The 22,192-nt window shown below is 43.5% G+C and overlaps 1 protein-coding gene across 10 annotated transcripts in view; it reads right to left on the bottom strand.

Annotated features, from left to right (window-relative positions):
* Positions 1–22,192, bottom strand: part of ESRRG (estrogen related receptor gamma) — a 604,250-nt gene that overhangs the window by 510,666 nt on the left and 71,392 nt on the right. The window contains exon 2 of one of the 10 annotated variants that reach the window (XM_084773290.1): positions 21,588–21,673. The exons of the other annotated variants lie outside the window; for them this stretch is intronic. The gene's annotated coding sequence lies outside the window, so the exon portion shown is untranslated. The remainder of the gene's footprint in view (positions 1–21,587; positions 21,674–22,192) is intronic. 10 annotated transcript variants of the gene reach the window in all.

Here is a 22,192-nt window from a genome sequence, read left to right on the forward strand (position 1 = left end):
GTTCCCTTACAACTCAGAGATTAAACCTAGTCCTCTAAAATCCAGAGGTGAAGAAGTGAATCCTAACCTGTACCTTTGGCATGTTCTAAGACTTTTGACCATAGTTCACCTGGATAAACAGAAAGAATCTATTTGCTACAAAAAATGCTCAGGGGCAAACACGTACCAACTAAGGAAGTATTTGGCTTTTGCACAGTTAACAAGCTGGTGGGGGCAGGTTAAAAAGCAGAGGGCTTAAAATAATAAAAAGCATTGATTAGCAGCCTTTTTTTTTTTTTTAAAGTAGTCCCTGAGAAATTCCTTTCTTGGCCTCACTAGCTCTGAAGCTGTAAAGCAAGGTAAACTACTTGAAGGGCTTACCAGGAAGCCCAGCAGGCCCCGCGGCATCAGTTTACTCTTTAAGAGTCACCAGCAAGGGAGGAGCAGAAGGAAGACCAGGCATCAGGCTGCTGCAAACTGGCCGAGTGACAGAACAGGTCCCTCCAGTTGTCACAAAGCTAATTTTCTAATACATTGCAAAACGTGTTATATAAAGTGGGAACATATGACTGGGCTTAGTGTCCATTCAATTTTTTTGTTTGTTTGTTTGTTTTTGTTGTTGTTGGTTTTTTTTGTTTTTTGTTTTTTGTTTTGTTTTGTTTTGTTTTGTTTTTTTGTCTGGAGCACTCTGCGAGACCACACTTGGCTTTAACCACTGCTAGGCCAATTCATTAAGAAAAAAGGGTATATAGTCTTGAGCCAGAATATTTATACACTTGACTCAGAAACAATCTATTCTCGGGGACATTTTCCCCAGGCTGATGCACGGCAGAGTTTTCCTATTCATACAGTCCCTGAGCCAGTCTGCTTAAGTGGGAAGAAAAGGAGTTGGGTCCAAGCAGGGAGAAGGCACACTGAGCAACAAGGAAAGACTGGCTCCGGGGGAATGCACGCTTCATCAGCCACCCCGGAAGAAATCCAACTTCTCTGGCTCCCCTCACTTCCAAGATAACTAATATTTACCCAGCTTCAACGTCACATTAGACAAACATTTCCAGAGCTCAGGAATCCCGCCTGCATGCTACACTCCGGCTCCATGCCATCTTGGGTCTAGGATGCTCCAGAGGTTGGTCAGAGGAGAGCAAGGGGAGCCAAGAGTGGCGGGACACACCTGCAGGTCCAGCCCTCCAAACATAAAGGAAACAGGACTGTGAGTTCAAGGACAGAGCGGTTTACGTCCTGAGTACAAAACCACCCTCGTCTACACAGTGAGACCCTACCTTCAAAGCCTAAGGGTTTGGTATGTCTCTCTGGGCAGAGCCCTTCTGTAGCATGCACAGGGCCAGGCAAGGCTATCTATAGCACAGGGAAACAGAAATGCAAGGCAGAGGTCCTCAGACCCCAGTCCTCACAGGCACTCTCTTGTTAACCTGCCCCAAGTCAGAGAGCCTAAGCCGTAGCTTGCCTCTCCTCTCAGTGCACAGAGAACACCTCTTTACCCACCCTGACCTCTTACCACAGATCACACATAGGGGCCAACTCTGAGGTGCACACAGATAAACACATAATAATAATAATAATAATAATAATAATAATAATAATAATAATAATAACAACAACAACAACAATGTCAATCATTTCCTAACCATGCCCAGATCTAAGGGAGCTACGGAGTTCAGCATTTGTAAGTTCTGCCACTGGGCACTTAAATATTGCTGTCTTGGGTTTCAAAAGCAGTACCCAAAACACAAACTCTCTCCTTAATAATTGGTTACACACTGAAATGATAATGTTTACAGAAAACAAAGTGTGTGTGTGAGAGAGAGAGAGAGAGAGAGAGAGAGAGAGAGAGAGAGAGAGAGAGAGAGAGAAAGTGCTTTGCCTGCACATAAGCATCAAGGCAACCTCACTGTATACCCAGACCAGACACCAATTCACGGTCCTCCTGCCTCAGCCTTCTGAGTTCTAGGGTTACAGCTCTGTCCACTATTCCTGGCTTCAGATTACATGATCAAAATACAAGTTACTTATTTCTCTTTTTTGTGTGGGGCTGTTGGAAAATTTAAAATCAAGACACATGGCTCACAGTGTATTTCTGAGGCAAAACTCTTCTATGGAGCAGAGCTTGGCAAACTACGGTCTATGGGTCAAATCTAGTCCCCGTGCTCTTTGTACACACTGTGAATTATGACTTGGGTGTGAAATGCCCCCACAACCTCATTTGCTTGGTCATTTGTTCCCTAGCTATGAGGTTCCAGAGGCTATGAGACCTGTAGAATCTAATTGGACAAAGTGTGCTGCTAGGGTATGGACCTTGGGGACTACAGTCCAGCCAGTTTCTTATCTGACCACCTCAACTCCTCTTCCTCTTCCTCCTCCTCCTCTTCCTCCTCCTCCTCCTCCTCCTCCTCCTTTTTCTTCTCCTCGGTCCTCTGACCCACCCCTCCCTACCCCTTCCCACCCCCAGATACAGATCCAACCAAGTGCTTTGGACAATGCCAGAAGAACCCTCAATGACTGAGCTACAACCCCATCTCATGATGAATTTTTTTTAAGTATTTTAAACTACTCAACATTGTAGTTGTTTGAACCACAGATAAAACCAAACAACAGCGCTGAAGGAAATACAAATGAAACGCCACCCTGAGAAGCTACCAGAAACAAGACGAAGCCACCTATGAAGATGATGAGGCATCCAAAACATCTGCTTTAGAAATCAAGATACGAGGACATGACCTGCAAGCTCAGACACAGGGAAATGTGAGGAGCGCCCCTTCTCCAAGACAGCATGGAAGTGTTCCTCTTGTTTAGGAACAGAGAGCATCATCTACCCCATACTAAACACACACTCTCTATGTTTCACTGGGGATGCTCTACTGTGCAATAGTTGGTCCCCACTGTTGTATGCACAGTTTGGCTCCTCAGATGTAAAACCAAAACTTTCTCAATGACTATCTTCATGGATAACCTTAAGCATAGATGGTCCTTTGTGGCCACAAACTTGCAGCAACCATGGCTAAGGCGATACTGCATGGCACAGAGGTTAAAGAGGTACCCCAATAATTACATTGTTATTGGTAAAGCACCCCTGTAACCTCATTGCCAATGGCTGAGTGCTGGAGGGACAGTAGTAAGTGTCATAGGCTAGCCCTTCACCCCACAGAGATCTCCTATACTCTTCTCTGCCCAAGCCATTGAATGTAATTCTTTCTATAGTTTATAGAGTCTCAAGGGCCATCGCTTTTGTGTGTGGATAAGTGCATGTCAATGTGTGCAGGCACACACACACAGAGGCTAGAGGACAATCTCAGAAGTTATTCCTTAGGCACCACCCACATGACTTTTGTTGTGTTTCTGAGACCGGGTTTCTCAGGGACCTTGATCTCACTAAGCAGGCTAGACTAGCTAGCCAGAGAATTGCACAAATCCACCTGTTTCTGCTCCCCTAGTACTGGGATTTCACATATGTACCCAATACTGGTACACCAGGCTCGTTATATGGGCTCTGGGGATTGAAACAGGTTCTCAGGATTGCAAGGGGGGAACTTTACCAACTTAAAAGCATCTCTACTCTTGGCGCTCAGCCACGTTACAGCAAAGACCATTTCTGATACTGACACCACCCAGAATCTCCACTCAATCACCTGAACTGCTTACATCCTTGTAGCTTCTCCTACATGGCCAGCTTTCCAATGGATATCTTTTGGGAAATTCCCTTTATTGCTTCGGGTTGAAGTTTCAGTTAGATTCAAACAGGACCAAGGGGACGTCGATCCTGTGAACAGTCAGGGACTTGACACTTGGAAGGCACCCCCATACACTGGGTATAGAACAATTGAACACACTGTTCTGTAGTGTAGAACTTGACATCTGCCTTTCCTGTGCTGACAGCCAGCTTTATCTTATAAACCCTTTTCAATACAGATAAACAGTGACATGACGGGGGACGGCAGAAGGCTTGGGAGCCAGCTGTGTCCCCTGTATCCCACTCTGTCTCCTTTTTCCATGATCACACACCCCATGAGAACAACATGGGAGCAAACTAATCTTCACCAAAGTGTGACACCAGCAGTCCTTCTAATGACACAGAGACTGGGAACTAGCTATCCGTGATGGACCATCACACCTTAGGATATCAAAAGGTATGACTTCCTGTGTTGTGTGATGCAGATGGAGAACCACACCTTCTATTTATCCACTGATTATTTTCAACATGTCCAGAGCATTTTAAAAGGTCAACTCATGGAATGCCAAATCTTCCCTGTTGTTGAAATAGACTAGCCTCCAGCTCAAATCCCAGTGGATTAATGGCATGACCGCAGCCAGCTTTCCCTGTGTGACTTGGCCTCAATTTCACCATTGTCGAAATCGGATTCAAGATGGCTGCTTTATTAGGATCACTGTTGGAATTTAAAAGACCGTGTAAGAAAAGTGCTTAACAAACTGTTGAGCCTTGGGCCAGTGAAGATAGCTTAGTGACCAAGAGCACTTTCTACTGAGCCTGATGACCACAGTTCAGTGCCCTGGATCCTATCCTCTGACTGCCACAGATGCAGTGTGCATGGATGTTACCTCCATAAATAAATGTTATTCTTAAAACTTGATATGCCTTCAGAAAGAATGGCTAGTGTTGTTTCTTCTAATCCTAGTGGGTAGATGAGAAAGTAGTTGGTAAATGGGGTAAAACTTCTTCAGGGCTGCTAATCTCAAAGCAACTTTATATCAGTTTTCTTCCCCTAGTAAATGTCAAAAAAAAAATCTCCTTCCAAAGATTTCTGGCCACACAAAGGTAAATACAGAAGTTTTTTAAATTATGGCCCTAAATATTATAGAATGTTTTAGTTATTCCAAAAGCCAAGAGTTTCACAAAATAAAAACACTATTATGTAGGGGAAGGTCAGGAAAAGGCACAGAACTCTTTTAAGGCATCCTAAATGGCACAGCAGCATCTTGAGGACATCTGGGATTCCCTTAGTCTGCACAGCATGTGTGCCTCTAGCCATCTTACTGTGAGAAGGAGCTACAGGCAGCCAAGGAGCCTGCTGCCACTTTCTCTCCTAAGCACTTTCTCTCCGTTCCTCCTGAGCTCTCCAGGGTCAATTGGTACTGACTTCTTTCTTGAGCCCAGGTAGAAAATGCAGGCCATCAAGAAGAGATCATTTCTGCCACAGGACTCACTTCTGGGCATTGTGCTCTGGACAGCAAGGCTGCGTATAGTCCACAGGGACTGGGTAAGATATAGTGTAGAGGAGCCAGATACTCCAGACTCCCAAGATTGCTCTTGAGAAACCCAGACAGGGCAGATATCATGTGTGCACATATGCCCCCTTTGAATACCATTTTCACTATATCCTTTCAGATTTCACTAAGTCCATTACAAATCTCTTCTTCAAGCACTTGTGAAATCAGGTTTCCATGGTCTGTTTTATATTTGTTTTCACAAAACTTCACTGTCCTCTCTGTTTGTACCTCAGCGTGTTCTGGTCCTTCCTGGGCAAACATAAGATTCAACAATTTGGAGGGGTTTGTTGTTGTTGTGTAGCATTTTTTTTTAACTCCATCAAACAGCTGAGTAAAACTCTATGCATACTCACAGACCAGTCAACACAACCTCATCAACTCCCACTCATGTTGTAGGCTGTCTCCACAGGAACATGTGTAAATAAACACTCTACTCCTGCAGGCACATATACATAGCACACATAAGAGTGGAGAGGGAGGGGGCAGGCCTGCTGAGCTTAATGTTAATGCACACACAATTCTATCATAATCTCGACCTCTCCTTTGGAGATAAGGCTACTGGGCTACATAAATAGTGAAAGTACAGGTCTGGGGCTAAGCAAGAAGGACCTCACACAGCTGCTGAGTTCAAATCCCCCAGTCTTCAGCTGTGTGGATGGGACGGGAAGCCATTGCTTTGCCTCCCTGGCAACACATGAGGAAACAGCAGAGGATGCGAAGGTCATCTCAACAAACACGTGCCACAGAGAAGAGTGCACCCTATCTGTCATCTGTCTTGGACCTGGAATTTTTCATTTTTCTCAAGTTATTCATTTTAATCACTGAAATTTAATAAGTAAACCAATCAGATTAAATTTAAAAGTGATGATTTTCCAATTTAAAAGGGTTTTGTTGTTGTTTAGCTTCCCCCCCCCCTTTTCCTGGTAAGAGTTTTAGTTTGAAACAGCTAAGGATTTTTCTTCTCTCCATGTCAAGGTATCTTTGTGAGAAAAGTGAATATATTTTGTCTGTTCCACGCCCCCCAACAAATACTTCTGTCTAGAAAACAGCAATAAATGAAGAAGGTTTGGTAAATCACTCAACATCCCAAATCATTGCTATGCATTTGGTTATAGATGCAACCTAATCAGGTTTGCTCCAAACCCGAGTCCCTTGCACCTAAGCAGAGAGCACTGTGGGACTCAAGAAGCTCCACTCAGCCTAAACGGAGGCTCACGTGTATCCTCGGCTCAAAGGCTCTAATCCCATCCCAGTCATGTCACTGCAAAGCACTGCACATTGCATCTGAGGGTTCCAGCTACTCATTCCACTGAGTTATACTCTCCTGTGCTGGGCAACTTAACAGCTGAGACTGAGACAGTCTTACACAGATTTTATGCTCCTGTCTGTACCCTCCCAGCCTCCAGTTTAGCTTAGTTCAGTCTCCAGAGAATGAGTGCTCAGTAAAAGCATGAAAAAATATTCCATTATATATTTACATATTTACATATGTGTGTGGGGGGGGTGTTCTATTACTTAGAATCACAGAGACCCAGGGATAGCTAGCTAAGAAGCCCCATAGTCAGAAGCACTGTAAAAAGATCATAGCTGACACCACAGTTGGTGAAAATAACAGCCTGCAAGTTATGCCAAAAGCCCTTTTTCCCTCATCTAATCCCTCATCCTTCTTCTGATACAAGACAGCTAACACACTAAATCCTTTAAACATTCATTGCAAGTTGGTAGAAAGGTAGCTCTGTATAAGAGGCGAGGGGCCGTGCCTGTATACACACACACACACACACACACACACACACACACACACACACACACACACGGGCACATCCTTCCCCACACGGTACTGTCGTCCACAGTTCAAAGGAAAGAAACTCAGAGGCGACTTAAAACGACCATTTAATCTACTTGATCCCACGCGTGACAGTAAAGGAGCTAGCTACATCCATATTAGATCTGAGAAGTAAAATTTCTATCTCAGATCATCTGAAGGAAAAAACAAAACAAAACAAAACAAAATAGAAAACAGAAAACAAAAACCCAGACAACAACAACAAACTCTCCAGGACAAATGCTGCATATGTAAGTTTTGTTCATTGTTTCTACTTTGCTCCTCCCTGGAGCACCAAGAGATCTTGGATATCACACTGAAAACAGACAGCTGACAGTCTACCAGTTGGCAGACTTAATCGTCACAGCTAAAGCCCACACCTGCTCCGTTTCCCACAGAATCTCCACTTTAATTAGAATTATATATTGGTCTGTGAGTGTGTGTTCTAATTTTACTTTTGATTTTAAATCTTGCCTTGGCAGGCAACATCCTCTGAAGAGATTAATGATGCTTGTCCTAAGAAGTCACCAAGATAACAGTCAAAGCAGTACACCCAGTAGGTTCTCAGGCGACAGTTTTATGATCTGTTACCCAACTGGGCCACTGTCATCTGTTGATGCTGTCTGACACCATCTCAGGCTGAAAGAACCCATCACTCTGCCAGGTGGGCTTGCTCTAACCACAGATAGGCATTTCAGTTTTGATAAAACGTGGAATTACTTATATTATGGATAGCTCTCTCACTCTTTGTTTTTCTTGAGTCACTCAGCTATACAGTATGCTGAGCGACATATAAATATAGAAATTATGGAAATAGAGAAAGCATTTTATCAAATGCAGATCCTGAGTTGATAAAATGAGTCACTCAGATTTCTCTCAAGAGTGTCATTTTAAAAAATCTAACCTTGTCCCAAATAGCAGCTGACCACCAATTGGCTCATTTCCCAAGAAAGGAGGATTCTATGGTGTGACTCTAGCCCAGAACACATGCTGTGTGGCTTAAAGATGTTATCTAGGAGGAAAGAAAAAATGCATACATGCATACGCATATGAACATATGTACACACATACAAACACATGCAAGCATATTTATGGGCACACATCTACTACATGCGGTTTGGCTTATACACACAGACACACACATTTATAACCCTCGATACACACACACACACACACACACACACACACACACCCCTTAACTTCCAACTAAAATAAGAGAATACATAGAGACTTCATTATTCTCTTTCCAATCCCCTACTGATCCCTTTCCTTACCTCCATACATCCAGTCTAACCCAGCAAACACATACTGGTGCAGGTGTTTGTAAACAAGTAAGTTTGAAGCTGTTTCTAATTATAAGCCATCGGAGCTAAAATTAGAAACCCAATCTGTTCATTTAAAAAGTAAAAAGAATAAGAGCTGTGCAGAGGGGCTTATCTAAATAGAAGCAGCCAGGAAGCTCTGATTTGGCACACACTGGTGAGCCTGGTGATATACCAGGGCAACTGCTCAGCGTTCTCTTGGTTCCCACATCAGCAGTTTTCATCCCCTGTCATGGCCAAAGACTATCTTCTCTGTACACACACACACACACACACACACACACACACACACACACACACACACCCTGACAGTCATAAAGACACTCAGCAAATAAGTTTCTCCATTTGCAGTGCCCTCACGCCCCATCCTGACCCCACAGGCTGCGCAGTGAGCCGCCCTCACCAACTGCAGCTATACTGGGCGCAAAGAACTTTCCATAAATGGAAAGAAGGAAGCTGGGTCCAGTTACAAAGAGGAAACATCTCTCTTCCATTTACACAAACAATATAAAATCATCAGACCCAACCTGAAAAGTTGGTGTCATTTCCAGAAGCCATCAATAATAAATGAACACTCGCAAACTTATCTCCAACAGACCGAAATTCTCGGTCAGACTTCCTAAAATGCAACCCATCATTGACGACCCTGTTTCATCTGACAATTGCCTAAAATGAACCATAGACAACAGCACTCCTCAGTACTTTTATTAAAGAGCCATTATCTTAACCCTGAGTTTTAAATTTAGCTATTTTTACCCTTAGTGTCATTACTCTTTTATTGAGCCAGCATCTCAGGAAAAGAGGCAAAAGCATTTTTTTTTTTTGGTACCCACATCCTGGCTCTTAAAATCACATACAGACAACAATTTAATTCCTATTTCTACAAAGTGTTAATGTTCTTGATATAGTGTTGTGCCCACACAGGAACGAGAAAGCAGCTATGATTCAGGACAAGCTGAGAGAGCACGGGGCCTGTCCCTATAATCCACAGCATTTGGAAGGTGGAGGCAAGAGGCTTAGGCTTTCAAGGTCATTCTCAGACATAGGAAGTTCAAGGCCAGCCTCCTGCCTCAGAAAACAAATACCAATTAAAAAAAAAAAAAAAGCAAGAAGCCAGGCAGTCCATTAGCTGGGAACACAGAAATCAGAGATTGTCCCCTAGAGAACATGAAGAATGGCTTCAACGCATCCTTTCAGACACCTCAGCCTAAAGCTCGCACCGCCAGGTTTTACTTTGGCTGTTCTCTCTTCACGTTCCAGAAAGGGTGCCAATAACAGAAAAATGGCCAAGGGTGAGGAAAGAACATTCTATGCCTCCTTTGATGGCTGAAGTCGGCTGAATCTTTCTATAATCAAGACACTCAGTTGGTCGGTAAAGCAATATTCGCATCTCAAGTTTACTGAACAGCATGACAGAACTTGAAGTGCAAAAGCCCAAAGCTCAACCTTCTCCTCTCTTCCCAGGTTATAGAGCAGAGCCCTGTGAGCCCAGCCTGCCATTTCCTACCCTCCTCTGTGCCAGCGTGGGACTCTTGCCCAGACTGACGTGAACCCCTTGAAGCTGACCTCAAGGATGCTTAAGGCTGCAGCTCTACTTCTCAGCCCTTGCAACCTTCGCTCCACCGGCCCATATCTTATTCTCCCTCTCTGCTTCATCAATTAGTAGGCTCTACTAGAAAGACAGATGCAATGGTACAGTTCTACTCCATGAGAAGTTAAAACGGTTACCCGCTTCCCGAAATGGCTAACTCGGCTCTCACAGAGTCCCAGTATTGAGCCACATGCTACTGTTTAAATCTAACAAAGTCACCCTCAAATCCATGGGCTGACCTCCAACTCACACGTCAGACGAGTCATAAAGTACAGAAGAAGCTGAAGATGACTTATAACCAGGCCACAATCGCTGATATAAATGACACATTAAAAAAAAATCCCAGTCCATTTTCATATTTTCTGACTGACACTTTCTTTTAAAAATAAAATAAAATCCTCCCCAGGAAAATGGACTTCCTACGGAAAGCTTCGGCAAAACAGCCGGCAGAATAATTCATGGGCACTGGGTTATTAAAAACCCCGACAGGTATTACTTAAGATGTTAGCAGATTATGCAGGCACATGTGTACACATATATCCTCCTTCCGTGCTCGCAGGCTCTTGCATACACACTCACATTTTTAGTAAGTGCTCATTAAGCTATCTGAGATATTAAAACTAATCGCGGCAGTTTTCCTTTAATGTTATCCTCAGCATAAAGAGAAACGAGCCCATTGTCATTTATTTCAAAATCATTCTTTATAAAAAATAGCTAATCCTCAGCAGCACACCTGGTTTATTGAAGTGGATACAAAGATGCAGCGTACAGCCTTAATGTGCTCATCTAGGGAAATATATTTTTTTAAATGAGCATTTGTTAGGGCTTTTATTTGCAATTGCAAACCTACCCAAGGCTCTCTTTGTGCATGTACAGATTTCTCATTTCAAAAACCACATTAATATAAGATGGTGCTCATCAACCCCTAAAAGCAGCAGAGGAAATTAACCCTTGTGGGACCAGACAAAAAAAACAGATCCAAACCCCAGTCCCAGGTCATAGCAAGCCCAAAGCCCAGGAAGCCATTGACACAAGCCTGAACCATATCAGCAGGGATGTGTGCTGCAGCTTCTTTCCGCAAAATCTCCTGACTCACACATTTAAAATGCAAGAATCTACAAAGTTGATCCAGGTATTGAAAAGGAGGCCTGCTAGGCTAAATATTAAAAAGTTAAAAAAAAAAAAAAAAGAAAGAAAAGAAAGAAAGAACACGCATTAACTACACTCCAGAACCGTCAGAACTTCTCAAAGAAGACATGTTTAGGGTTTCCCTTGTCTGAAGAGCCAGCCAGTCTCTACAAGGAGGTGGACCCCGTTGCCAAGGTTGGGTTGTGGAAGGTTTCCATAGCCAGGGTGTGTGGGAGTGTGTGTGGCTCTCGGCCATGTTAGCCTGGTGTTTCCTAGATACGATGGCAGGTGTCATTTTTTTTTCCATTTGATCAGGGAATGTAATATGTCTTCAAAACAATTTTCACCCAACTGCTTAGAGATGTTAAAGTGCAGCCCTGGATCCATCCCCCTGCACTTTCCCTCTGAAGTGGCCTTCCTACACTGCTAGGCGTCTTCTGAAACATGTCTGAAATGTGAACTGTTACCTAACAGCCTTAGGCTTGTTTCCTTAGGGATTGTTGGTAAGGTACTGGGGAGAGGTGAGAGGGAACAGATAAGATCAAGAGACAGACTATATGTATAGCATTTTCAAAGAATAAATAATATGAAATTTTCTTCCTTAAAAGTGAAAAAAATTTTTACAAATCGCTATACATTTCCTTAGCAATTTAAAGATGACGTATTTGTGACAGATGACAACATGAACACAACTATTGACAAGTAAGGTGGCCAGCATTTCCAACGCTGATAAAAACAACATCTATAAACACAGTCCTCCATGACCTAAAAGAGAGAAGGCATGTCTCTAATACAAATAATTATGCAAAGACAACCAAGATCCTGTGCTGTGTATTCCTTGACAAAGAAAAACCTAGACTTACTCCTCAGTTGAATGCTAGTGGAACAGGAGACGTGTTTATAACCCTTTAGACTTCCTATCCTTGTAACATCCGGCAGAGTTTCTGATACAAACACAAAAATGGTGATCAAATATGTACTGACTTCACCCAATAGGCCAGAAGGAGCATGATGGTGAAGAGGGCGCTAAGTGGCTCATTCTCCTTCTTGACCTAACATTTCAGTGATGTCTTCACTCCCGACTTTCATGTAAAGCCCAAACATCTTTGAGTTGTTCAGTCCTCAGTAACATGCTTAGCTTTTCATGAGGATGTTAGCAAACTGTGGACAACAAGACCAGAATAAAGTTGAGGACAGTGGAAATCTTAAGAGGACTGGATCATGGGATAGGCATAGCAGCAGGCTATGACATCACCAGAAAGAGAAAGAGGAAAGAAAACCTATTCTGTGACATGATCATGAGGTGGCCATTCCAGCAGAGGGCAGTAGCGAGGACTAGGCAAACTACAGAACAGCCCTTAGGAACTACATACATACCAGGACCCTTCTGCCCCTGCTTCAGGCGCCCAACTGGGGAACTGTCTGGAGCAGTCGCTTTTAATTGAATGGGAAGTGACCTTAGCCGTTTCCTAGCTGCATGATGACATAGGAGCAGCCACTCGAATGTGGCAGCCTACATTTTTCTTTATAGATTTGAGAGTGGCGTGAAGATATTTTGGTCTTCCCCATCCACTATACTCTAAATTGGGAGCCAGAATGGTTTTTGTAACGTGGCATATCAAATTATACTGCGCAGGTTGTGAAAACCCTTCTCATCAGTTAGTGATCAGAATCTTCAATGTGGCCAGGATGCTATTCATAACTAGGCCTCCTGCATAATCTTGCACAGTGGTTCTCAACCTGTGGGTCTTGACCCCCCTAAGGAGATTGAATGACCCTTTCCCAGGGGTCTCCTAAGACCATTGAAAAACACAGATACTTACATTACGATTCATAACAGTAAAAAAAAAATTAATTATGAAGTAGCAATGGAAATAATTTTATAGTTGGGGGTCATCACAGCATGAGGAATTGTATTAAAGGGTCACAGCATTAGGAAGGTTGAGAAGGCTACCCCAGCACCTGTGTCACCACAGGACACTATCCTCCATCCACCTTGGTCTCAGGGTTTCCCAGACGAGCATTTTCTTGGTCCAGAATGCAACTTCTAAAGCTGTACTTTCTGTCCAAATTTTATTTATCGTTAAGTCAGAACCGTCTCTTCCTTGTGCAGTCTTTCCGTGTATGGGATGTTTATTCTCTGGGAAATTCATGGACATAGAAAGAGACTGATTTCCTGGATTTTGAAAATCTCAGCGCCTTCCCTACAAGTCTCTGAGAAAGCGGACTAGATTAGAAACAGCTCCTGAAACTACTGGTTACCCTACCAAACATATGAGCTAAGCAGCCAGCAAGGAGGGAGGAGTTGTATTGTTTTGGGCTTGTGGTTGGCTGGCCCTGTGTATTTTGAGTCTAAGGTAAAGCAATGCATTAAGATGAGAGGAAGGAGGGGAGGGAAGCTGAGGCATCCAAGAAGCAAGAAAAGAGCAAGCGAAAGCTGCATCGTCGTTATTCCTTTTGAAGCCATGCCCCTGCCCCAGCGACCTAACTTCCCCCACCTGGGCTCCACTTCCTAAAGGGTCTACCAACTCCCAGAAGCACTTTCGCTGTACCCATGGCCTTTAATGCCCAGGCCCTGTACAGACTTTTCATCTAACCCACAGCACCTAGGTTATGCATTTGTCCACAGGATTACAACCTAGAATAAACTATGGTAAGTATTGACTTATGAGAACCACAGAGCCATGAGAATTATATCTCCAGAGCCCCAGGAATAAATGAAGAAATTAGGGCTTCCTGGAGAAGGACTACAGAAACTGTCCAGGGTCCTCAGAGGTGACATGCAGAACAGAGGAAATGTGGGAACAGGAAGCATGTTTATCCGTCCTGCCAAGAAGACCCAAGATGCAAAGGGCAGCTCCACCTGTGTTGAGCCTCTTCCTCAACAGGTTCAATGATACATTAGCTCTCCTCCCAAGTCCTAGACCATGGCTGTTAGCTTGAGCTCCAAGGACTGTCGCAAGCACCTCTGGATACATCCCAATTACCTCCAATTCGTGGAGACCAGACAGTGCCACCCAGGAGAAATCAGTTTGTTTGGCAGCCAGAAGAATGTCCCTAGGAGAATAAAGTAAGACTGAATAAACATGGCTTCTCTGGCCCAGTTTGGAAAGCGCTATATTCTGGGCTAGAGGTGGCACCATTTGAGATAAGTAAGCACATCTAAGGAGAGAAAGAGCATGACAATGCTTCTGGAAACAGGGCTGGTGGCATCGTTCTCCTGAAAGGAATCTCGCTGTGAGGTGGGTAGGCTTGAGCTCCATTCAAGAGAATTTAATAACTGAGATGTCAAAGAACCTTATTAGAAGGCGATCATACCTACATGGCCCTCTGACCTGGGCCTCAAGGATCATGCATGGTGATGTGCCAAGATAGCTGAGCCAGGGAGGGAGGGAGGACTTTCTGGCAACGTAGCTTAATAAATGGATTCTTTGGCCCAGGAAAGTTGCTGAAGTGGTAAAATGAGATACAGTCGAATAAAATTTAGGTTAAACATGAGAAGGATCTTGATGAAGTGTAAGCTTCGCCATGCCCCCCACCCCAAGAAGTAGCACCATCTCTCATAGATGGGTTTAGATCCCACTGCCCATGGAGCTGAACAGCTGTGGTCTTGGGTCACTTGGGGACAAGTTAAGTTCGTTAATCAAAAGAGCCAGGCAGACAGCATGAAGATGGTCCCTCACCTGCAGGCAGCTGGAAGGAAAGCCAAGAGTCTTCTATTTGGAAGAAGCTCCACCCTGAGACAGGCAAAGGGACTGACTGAGGAAATGCCAACCTCCAAAACCCAGCACTCAGCGTGGACATATGGTTGGAATGCAAAACCCTCAGCAGAGGGAGAAGAGGTCCTGGCCATTCGTTCTAACCTAAACCAACAGAGATAGGGACCATCTCTCACATTCCCCCTTCTGTCCCATTAACCATCGACTTCTCCCTAACCTGCTGATTTAGAAATGGTCACAGCAGCTAGCCTCCCACAGAAACAAATGAGTCACTGAACTAAAGTCAGGCTGTGTGAGGATAGTCAGGGCTTAGCTCCATGGGTCTTAAATAACATTGTTCTTGCTTCCGGGAGACCCTGCAATGGCTTTGTATGATAAAAACAGTGACACATCAGACGGTTACTCTGGTCAAGGAAGATTTCTTTGGCCTTTGGCCTTTCCTGTTAGCCTGCTATAGGAAGAAATCAGTGAGCAGAACAGACACTAATATAGAAAGAAGAATATTTTTAGGGTGTGTGTATAAGCTGACAAAGGGAAAATGAAATCATGGAAGAAAGGTTCTTTGAAAGACTTTTCCCCCTTATTTCACATTCAGGATCTAAGACCTATGTGCTGGCCAAGAAGCTGCAGTCAGCAGTTATGTGTCCTCAGGTGGTTTTGAGACAACAGAGAAAGAAGTGGGTAAGTGGAAGGGGATGAGGCTGGGTCACTTGATAACTCTTGGCTTCAATCTATGGGGTTTTCCCTTTGGGTATTATCCTAAAGAAAGCTCCAGGCAACCTCGGGCTGATTCCTCGCTTGTCACTTCTAAAAGGTGAATCCATTCACGCTCACAATGGCTGACTCTGCTTTCGTTCAGATTCACACGCACCTTCTAATTATAAAAAACAGGCGTCCCGGGCTTCTCCAGGCAAAACCCGAGAGGGCGCCAACATTATTTTTGCTGTTACTGCAACCTCCAAATAATTTTCCATCTGTTAGAGCCTCAAATTAAAAGGGCAATGATTATGAGCGAATGCATGCCCACTGGTGTGGACCATTCTTTCTCATGCTCCTGAACCAATCATGGCTCCATTTTATGTATCAAGAGGTGAGAGAGAAACGAGCCATATGGAAGCAAGGTTGGCCCAAGAGACAAGAAACCTGGTTCAGCTCTTGGCTGTGCTTTTTTACAGCTGAGTGAGTGGATTTGTAAAGAAACAAAAAAACCAAAACCAACCAAACAAAAAAAAACCCCACCCATCAGGGGAGTCCTGTTCCTTACTTAGGAAATGCACAGAAGCCTCCAGAAACAAGACAAAAGGAAGCTGTCTGAATACAGCGCCTGCTCTGAGTGGGGAGGAAGAAGAGAATAATGATACAAAGCGGAGATATGCCTAAGATTTTAGAGACTGAACTATGAGCAAGGTGTTTAGGCAACTTTAGAAGTACCCCAGCACGAACCAGGCTGACTTCCCACAAATACACTTTTAAGATTTGGTTCTTCATATGCAGAGGCACATTGGGCAGCCTTGACGCTCCTGCTGTGCTGGCACAAGTTTCCTAGTGACAGAACAGACAGTGAAACCAGAGGCATCTCCTTCCACTCATTAGTGTTCCTACATGAACTCTTCACCGTGTCCTTGAGTAGAAACCATATATTGTGTTCACATTAGAATGTTATTCTGTCTCGTGCCTTCCCTCATGATGTTTCCAAATTATGTTTTTAAAAAAAAGGGGAGCCAAGTGTATCCAAAACCAAGCAGTTGGCAGTGTGTCCACTTCAATGCCTAGAATTTCTCTGAACCAACCATAAGCCTGGATGTCACTGGCTACTTCTTGACTTGCTCAGGGGCACTAAGAACTTACAGGAGACTAACAGGAGTGAAAATTTGACTAATGTACATAATTAATGGTAAAGGGAATTTCTTAAGTGGTTTATAACAAGCAATTTGAGGCAACAGGATAAAAATGTCTTATCTTGAGCCACCATCCGTAAAATAGGCATCTTTAGTCACCAAAAGAGTTTCTGCATATCATGGAACAGGACCAGATAAAAATAACCTCAGAGAGCAAGAAGCCCCTTTCCCTCCTCTTCCTTCATTCTTCCTTGATTATTTTTAAACTAGTTTAAAATGCTTTAAGTTTTTAAAAATATTCTAATGCAATTTGCGAAACCAAACATAAATCACTAGAAAAGTGTGTGGGCTTTGTTCTCCTCACAGGTACCTACAGATTATCCTAGAACACATATGCCATAGGCTTACATGTTATCAAAATTATCCAGTTAGTTCCAAATAACTCTAGGAGCATGATAAATAAATTATTGGTCTTGCTCCTAAAATATAGTGGCTTTTGTAAAGAATGAAACTGGAAGAAGAGTTCCTTTGTGCTCTTTCAAGAGCCACTGCAGGGCTGGCTGTCATCACCAGACTTTGGCTAACATGGAAGGGAGGGATTGTCCTGGTTTGCCAAGAGTCAGGGTATTTGGAACCTCCCTGGTAGGTCCCTGTGGCACAAAGGCCCCTGTGTACAGCCTTGCTGCAGCAGAAGGGCTCAGCCCAGTCCCCGGCAGCTGTGGAGTTGTCAGCCGTGGCATTCCTTACAAAGCTGGGTAGCTGCTCACTGCTGACATGTTCGGTTTTGAGCTCTGGAAAAAAAATAATAAAACCCCTCACTGGAATGTTGAGCTCGGCAAAGACAGCAGATGCCCAAAGTGAGAAAAGTCTGTCACGTGATTTAGAACCTTCTGGAGGTTATTGTGGGGGAGGAGTTTTTTTTTTCCTTCTAAGTTTGCACTTAGCCATTTGAGGTCCTTTTTATCAAAACCTATTCACTTCTCCCTTCTGGACCTTGACAGCCAGAGTAGAGAGGATCCAACGGGCTATCGATCATATTTCCTTCTAAAGGTCATACTGGGCAGGGGAGGGGGAGCATAAATGCCAGACAAACCACACATTCTCCAAGGAAGATACACATTTCATTTGCCTTCACATTTAACATCACATAGGCTTTTACTGAGATGCAGAAATGTCCATGTCAAGTCTGGGACAAGACTTGGGGTCATTTTCTGAAATGTTCTCAGTTGCAAGAAATCAACTCAAAATGACAATGGGCTGGGAAGACGCTTTGGTGGGTAAGGTCCTTGCAGTGTAACTATGAGGACTGACTGGATATTGTATCCTTAGCACCCCATAAATGCTGAGCCTGTATGGCAGCCTGCATGTAATCCCAGCACTGGGAGGAGGAGACAAAGGATTCTTGGAACAAGCCAGCTAGCTAAACTTAAGTTATCTCTGGGTTCAAGTGAGATACCCTGCCTCAACACATAAGGTGGAGAACGATCAAGGAAGACACATGATGCCAACCTCTGGCTTCTACATGCACACACATGAACATTTGCCTCCACACCCAACTGGTCATACACATTGGAATTCATACTGCACACACTAGAACTAAAGACAAGACAGGATCTGTCTAACAATCTTCTTAGATGCAACCGTAAGAAAAAAGCACCCGACAACATGTTTAGATATCCTCTAATAGAAAAGAAATAGTCTTGACCTGAGTGGTCACACTGCCTGCTCCTACAACTAGTTCTTGATGAAACAGTGTGTATTTAGGTGGTAGCACACTGAACAAAGCTAGATGTGCGGCCTTATGGTTATTGTAAGGGTGCCTGGCCATAAAATACCATGCCTTCACAAATAAAGAGACATGAGAGGTGAAGGAAGGCCAGGAGGGAAAACAGCTGAGACATCAATGTCAAAAGAGGTCGCTTTATGAGCATCGAAGGGAGCTATGACCATAGATTATGGTACTCACACAACACAGCCCTATGAGGTCCGAAATTGCACGCATACAGACACTCACTGTGATTGTGTCACGTTAACAGAAGCTTTCCTCATAAGCATGATTGAGGTGGGAACCTGCAGAGGCAAAAACCAGTTTGTTCTGGCTTCAGCTGACCGGGTGCGAGTATGGGAAGTCTGCTTTAATTGCAAAGGCATGGCTGGTGATACTGGGGGCTCATGGTAGTCTTTCAAAGGAGTTGGATGATAGCACTCCCTTGTTTATGAACCATGAATACTCCCACCATGGTTTCACACAGATATAAGGTTCAAGTTCTTTGAAGGAGGCCAAGCTGGGCTCCTATTCTGGTCACATGTGAAGCTACTCGTCAACATTTCTCTCCATTTTCTGAACCTAGTCTTCCATCCACGGTCTTTCTTTTTCTTCCTTTGAGTAGGATTTTTCTTTTATTGTGCCTTGTTTTAGAGCTTGGGGTCTCAGGCGTCACACCCTGGCCTTAAGCTTTCTGTATTGCCAAGAATGACCTTGTTCTGACCCTCGTGTCTTGATCTTATTGCTGGAATTACAAGCATGCGCCCGCCATGCCTGGTTTACGCCAGCCATGCTGGGGAACATACATAGAAAGCAAGCATCCTACCAAGTGACCTGCATCTGCTGCCCGAAGGACTGCATTTATTTATTTAATTTTTGTAAAGCTCTGTATTGACAGCTGACTTTCAATTGTTGACAGCAAGGGAGCTGCCCTTCCACGTGGGTCCTTATGCAATTCATTTCTGGCTGAAATGCCCTCTCTGCCCTACTAAAGTGTTCCTCCTCCTTTCTTTTGGCTCCTTTCCTCACCACAGGAGACACTTGGCTCACCAAACTCTATTTCTATTTCTCCCTGGGCACTCAGGTACACTACCCTTCCCATCTTCCCTTATTGTCGAGAGGTCTGCTTGACTGAACTCTGATCACAGTGTGTATGGAAAAGGGGCGCGACATCACTGGTCCCTAAAATTCTCTCCTGAGATGTTCTATGTATTCATTCTCTCTCTCTCCCTCGCCTTCAGTCACCTTCTCTCCCCCCTCACCCCTACCCTTGTCTCTTTCTTTCCCTTGTGTAAGGGTGGTCCTGTGTCCCAGAGTAACCACAGAGCAGCCGTGCATCCTGACTCAACTAAGCCTGCCTACCCACAGGAGGCTGGGCTGTCACTGAGGAGCACTCAAGGACACAAATGCTTAACTAGTCCATAGTGACCAATGCACTCAACCAGATAGTCAATTACACTTTATCTTTTGTAATTACGGTTGTTTTTGTAGGTCGCTACAGACTTATTTTTGGGAATAGAAACTTGTGTTTGTTAAAGGCAGGAAGCAAAAGTTATACCCAGATGTGTTAAGCCTGTTTGCTTTTCTGTACTGACTAGTTCTCTAGAACGTGTTGCCACTGAGATGGAGTTCATGAGTCAAGAGTCTGCTGTGGGCCAGATGCTACACCATTTTCTAGTGCTGCTGTTACTCAGGTGTACACCACTCATCTGAAGGGACACAGCTTAAGAGACTTGTAGTTGGGAATTCTGGGATTAGACTGGCCACACTGACAGAAAAGCTTTTTGATATTTTTTACTACTCTATAAATTGAGCCACCAGATAACCAGATCCCAGGTCATTTGTCAGCATTTACAGAAAACCGAGGAGACATGGTAGCGTTTTCTTGAACTCTCAAATGTAAACAGTGCAAACACCAACTAGAAACCTAGAAAGACGTGGCATGGCACCTATGAGCCCGAAAATAAGGAACCTGAAGGTGGGCTAGCCAGAAACAATTAGCAAAAGGGAGAGGAAGGCTAATAATACTTCACATTGAAAAACAAGGGCAAATGGTGAGGGGGCTGACTGCCAGCAATGGCTGTTTGGCAACTTTAACCCCCACTGAGTGGTGGAGACACCGGGATTTTTTATCTGGTGAACTCCCCATGTTGATTGACTGTATGACTTCTAGGCTGGATGTCATCTTACTGTCTTGAAATAAAAGCAGCTGTGAACACGTGCAGGACTCAAAAGGTCAGGCACTCTAACAATCCCTCCAGAAATGTTAGGACTTTGGAGGCACAAGCCCCCTACCCCTGTTTTCTCAAGGATATGCAAGTAGTTAAAAATTTCCGAGAGAGGAAGACTTTTGTGTGACTCTGATGCCCTCCTCACACCATTCTATAAGACACAATAAACTCAGTGACTTACCAAGTTGGTATGCGACCAATCCTTTCATTTCATTGCCCTCTCCATCTGGAAGGATTGGATTTAGACTCCTTTGCTCAGTTTGGCTCAAACTTGAGTCATATGGGACAGGAGAATTGAAAGGCAAGGTCTATAGTGGGAAGGGGAGGGACAATAGCCAAGCTAGAAAGTAATTGCCAACTTTTTTTTGACACAACAGAAACAGAGGGAGTTCTGAAAAGTTAATATGATTTTTCTGAGCCATACTTTATATCAAAATATCAGGAAACTTAATTTTACATAAAAATGAAGGATAGAAAAATATCAAGGTCAAATCTCATACAAGGGCATCATAATTACAAACCAGAAGAAGGAGCCGAGCAACATCCCTAGTGGCAAATAAAACCATTTCAAAAGAAGCTTGAAAATATTGCAAAATCATTAAAACTATAAAGGAACACCGCCATAAGATTCAAAGGCTCATAAGTGTAGTGACAGGACAGAAGAGAATCAGAAATAAAAACAAAAGTTTATTTCAGAACTACCCAACTAACCTAGAAACAAACAGAACACAGTTTGTTTAAACAAAAGTTTAAAAGGAGAAGAGCCTTTAAATCTCAAAGAAAGGAAGAGAGACGAATGGTTAAAAGGGAAGAGCTGGATCAGGAAGATAGACAAGGAGAAACCGAAGCGGTTGGATGGGAAGAGCTTCCAAGGAAGACACACAGGGGAGCAGAACAAACACTAAAAACTCTAGTTTCAGGCATGTTCTGATGGACTTGACAACTTACACAATATGCCTGAGACTGTCATCCAACAGCAAAGAATGTTCTTGTAAAATGTTCAGGTCTCTAGGGACAGTGAAAAGCTGCATGGCCTATAACATAAGGAAAACTCAGTGTCAGATTTCCTAAAGTAAACATTTCAGACTAGAAGACGGAGAAGCCCTTCAATACATTAGAAAAAAGATTTTATAACCAACTAAACTATCTTGCAAATACAAAAGGAGCAAATAGCAATAAATTTAGGAAAGAACCTACGCCTGCCCCCATTAGTCCTTTCTAAGGATCAAACTTCAAAAAAAAAAATCAAAGTGATTACAGTAGGACCACAACTGAGGCAGAAATTTGGTAATATACTTAGCTATAGGCTTCAGACAAAAGCACAGCTAGGATATAACAGATGGGAGTTTTTAAGAGTGTCTGCCCTGACAGTGTTAATACAACTAAACTATCCTAAAATGAGGAAAGGAGAGGGAAACAAGTATTTTTAAATGCTTTAAAATTTTCAACAACTATATTGGTACCAGTATTAATTCTCTTCTTCTAAAACTACTATGAAGAAAATATGTGACAAAGCAATAAGCAATATTGGAATATCTAGTTCTACTCTGTCA

The sequence above is a fragment of the Acomys minous genome (assembly GCF_964271855.1).
Source record: "Acomys minous genome assembly, chromosome: 1".
NCBI lineage: Eukaryota > Metazoa > Chordata > Mammalia > Rodentia > Muridae > Acomys > Acomys minous.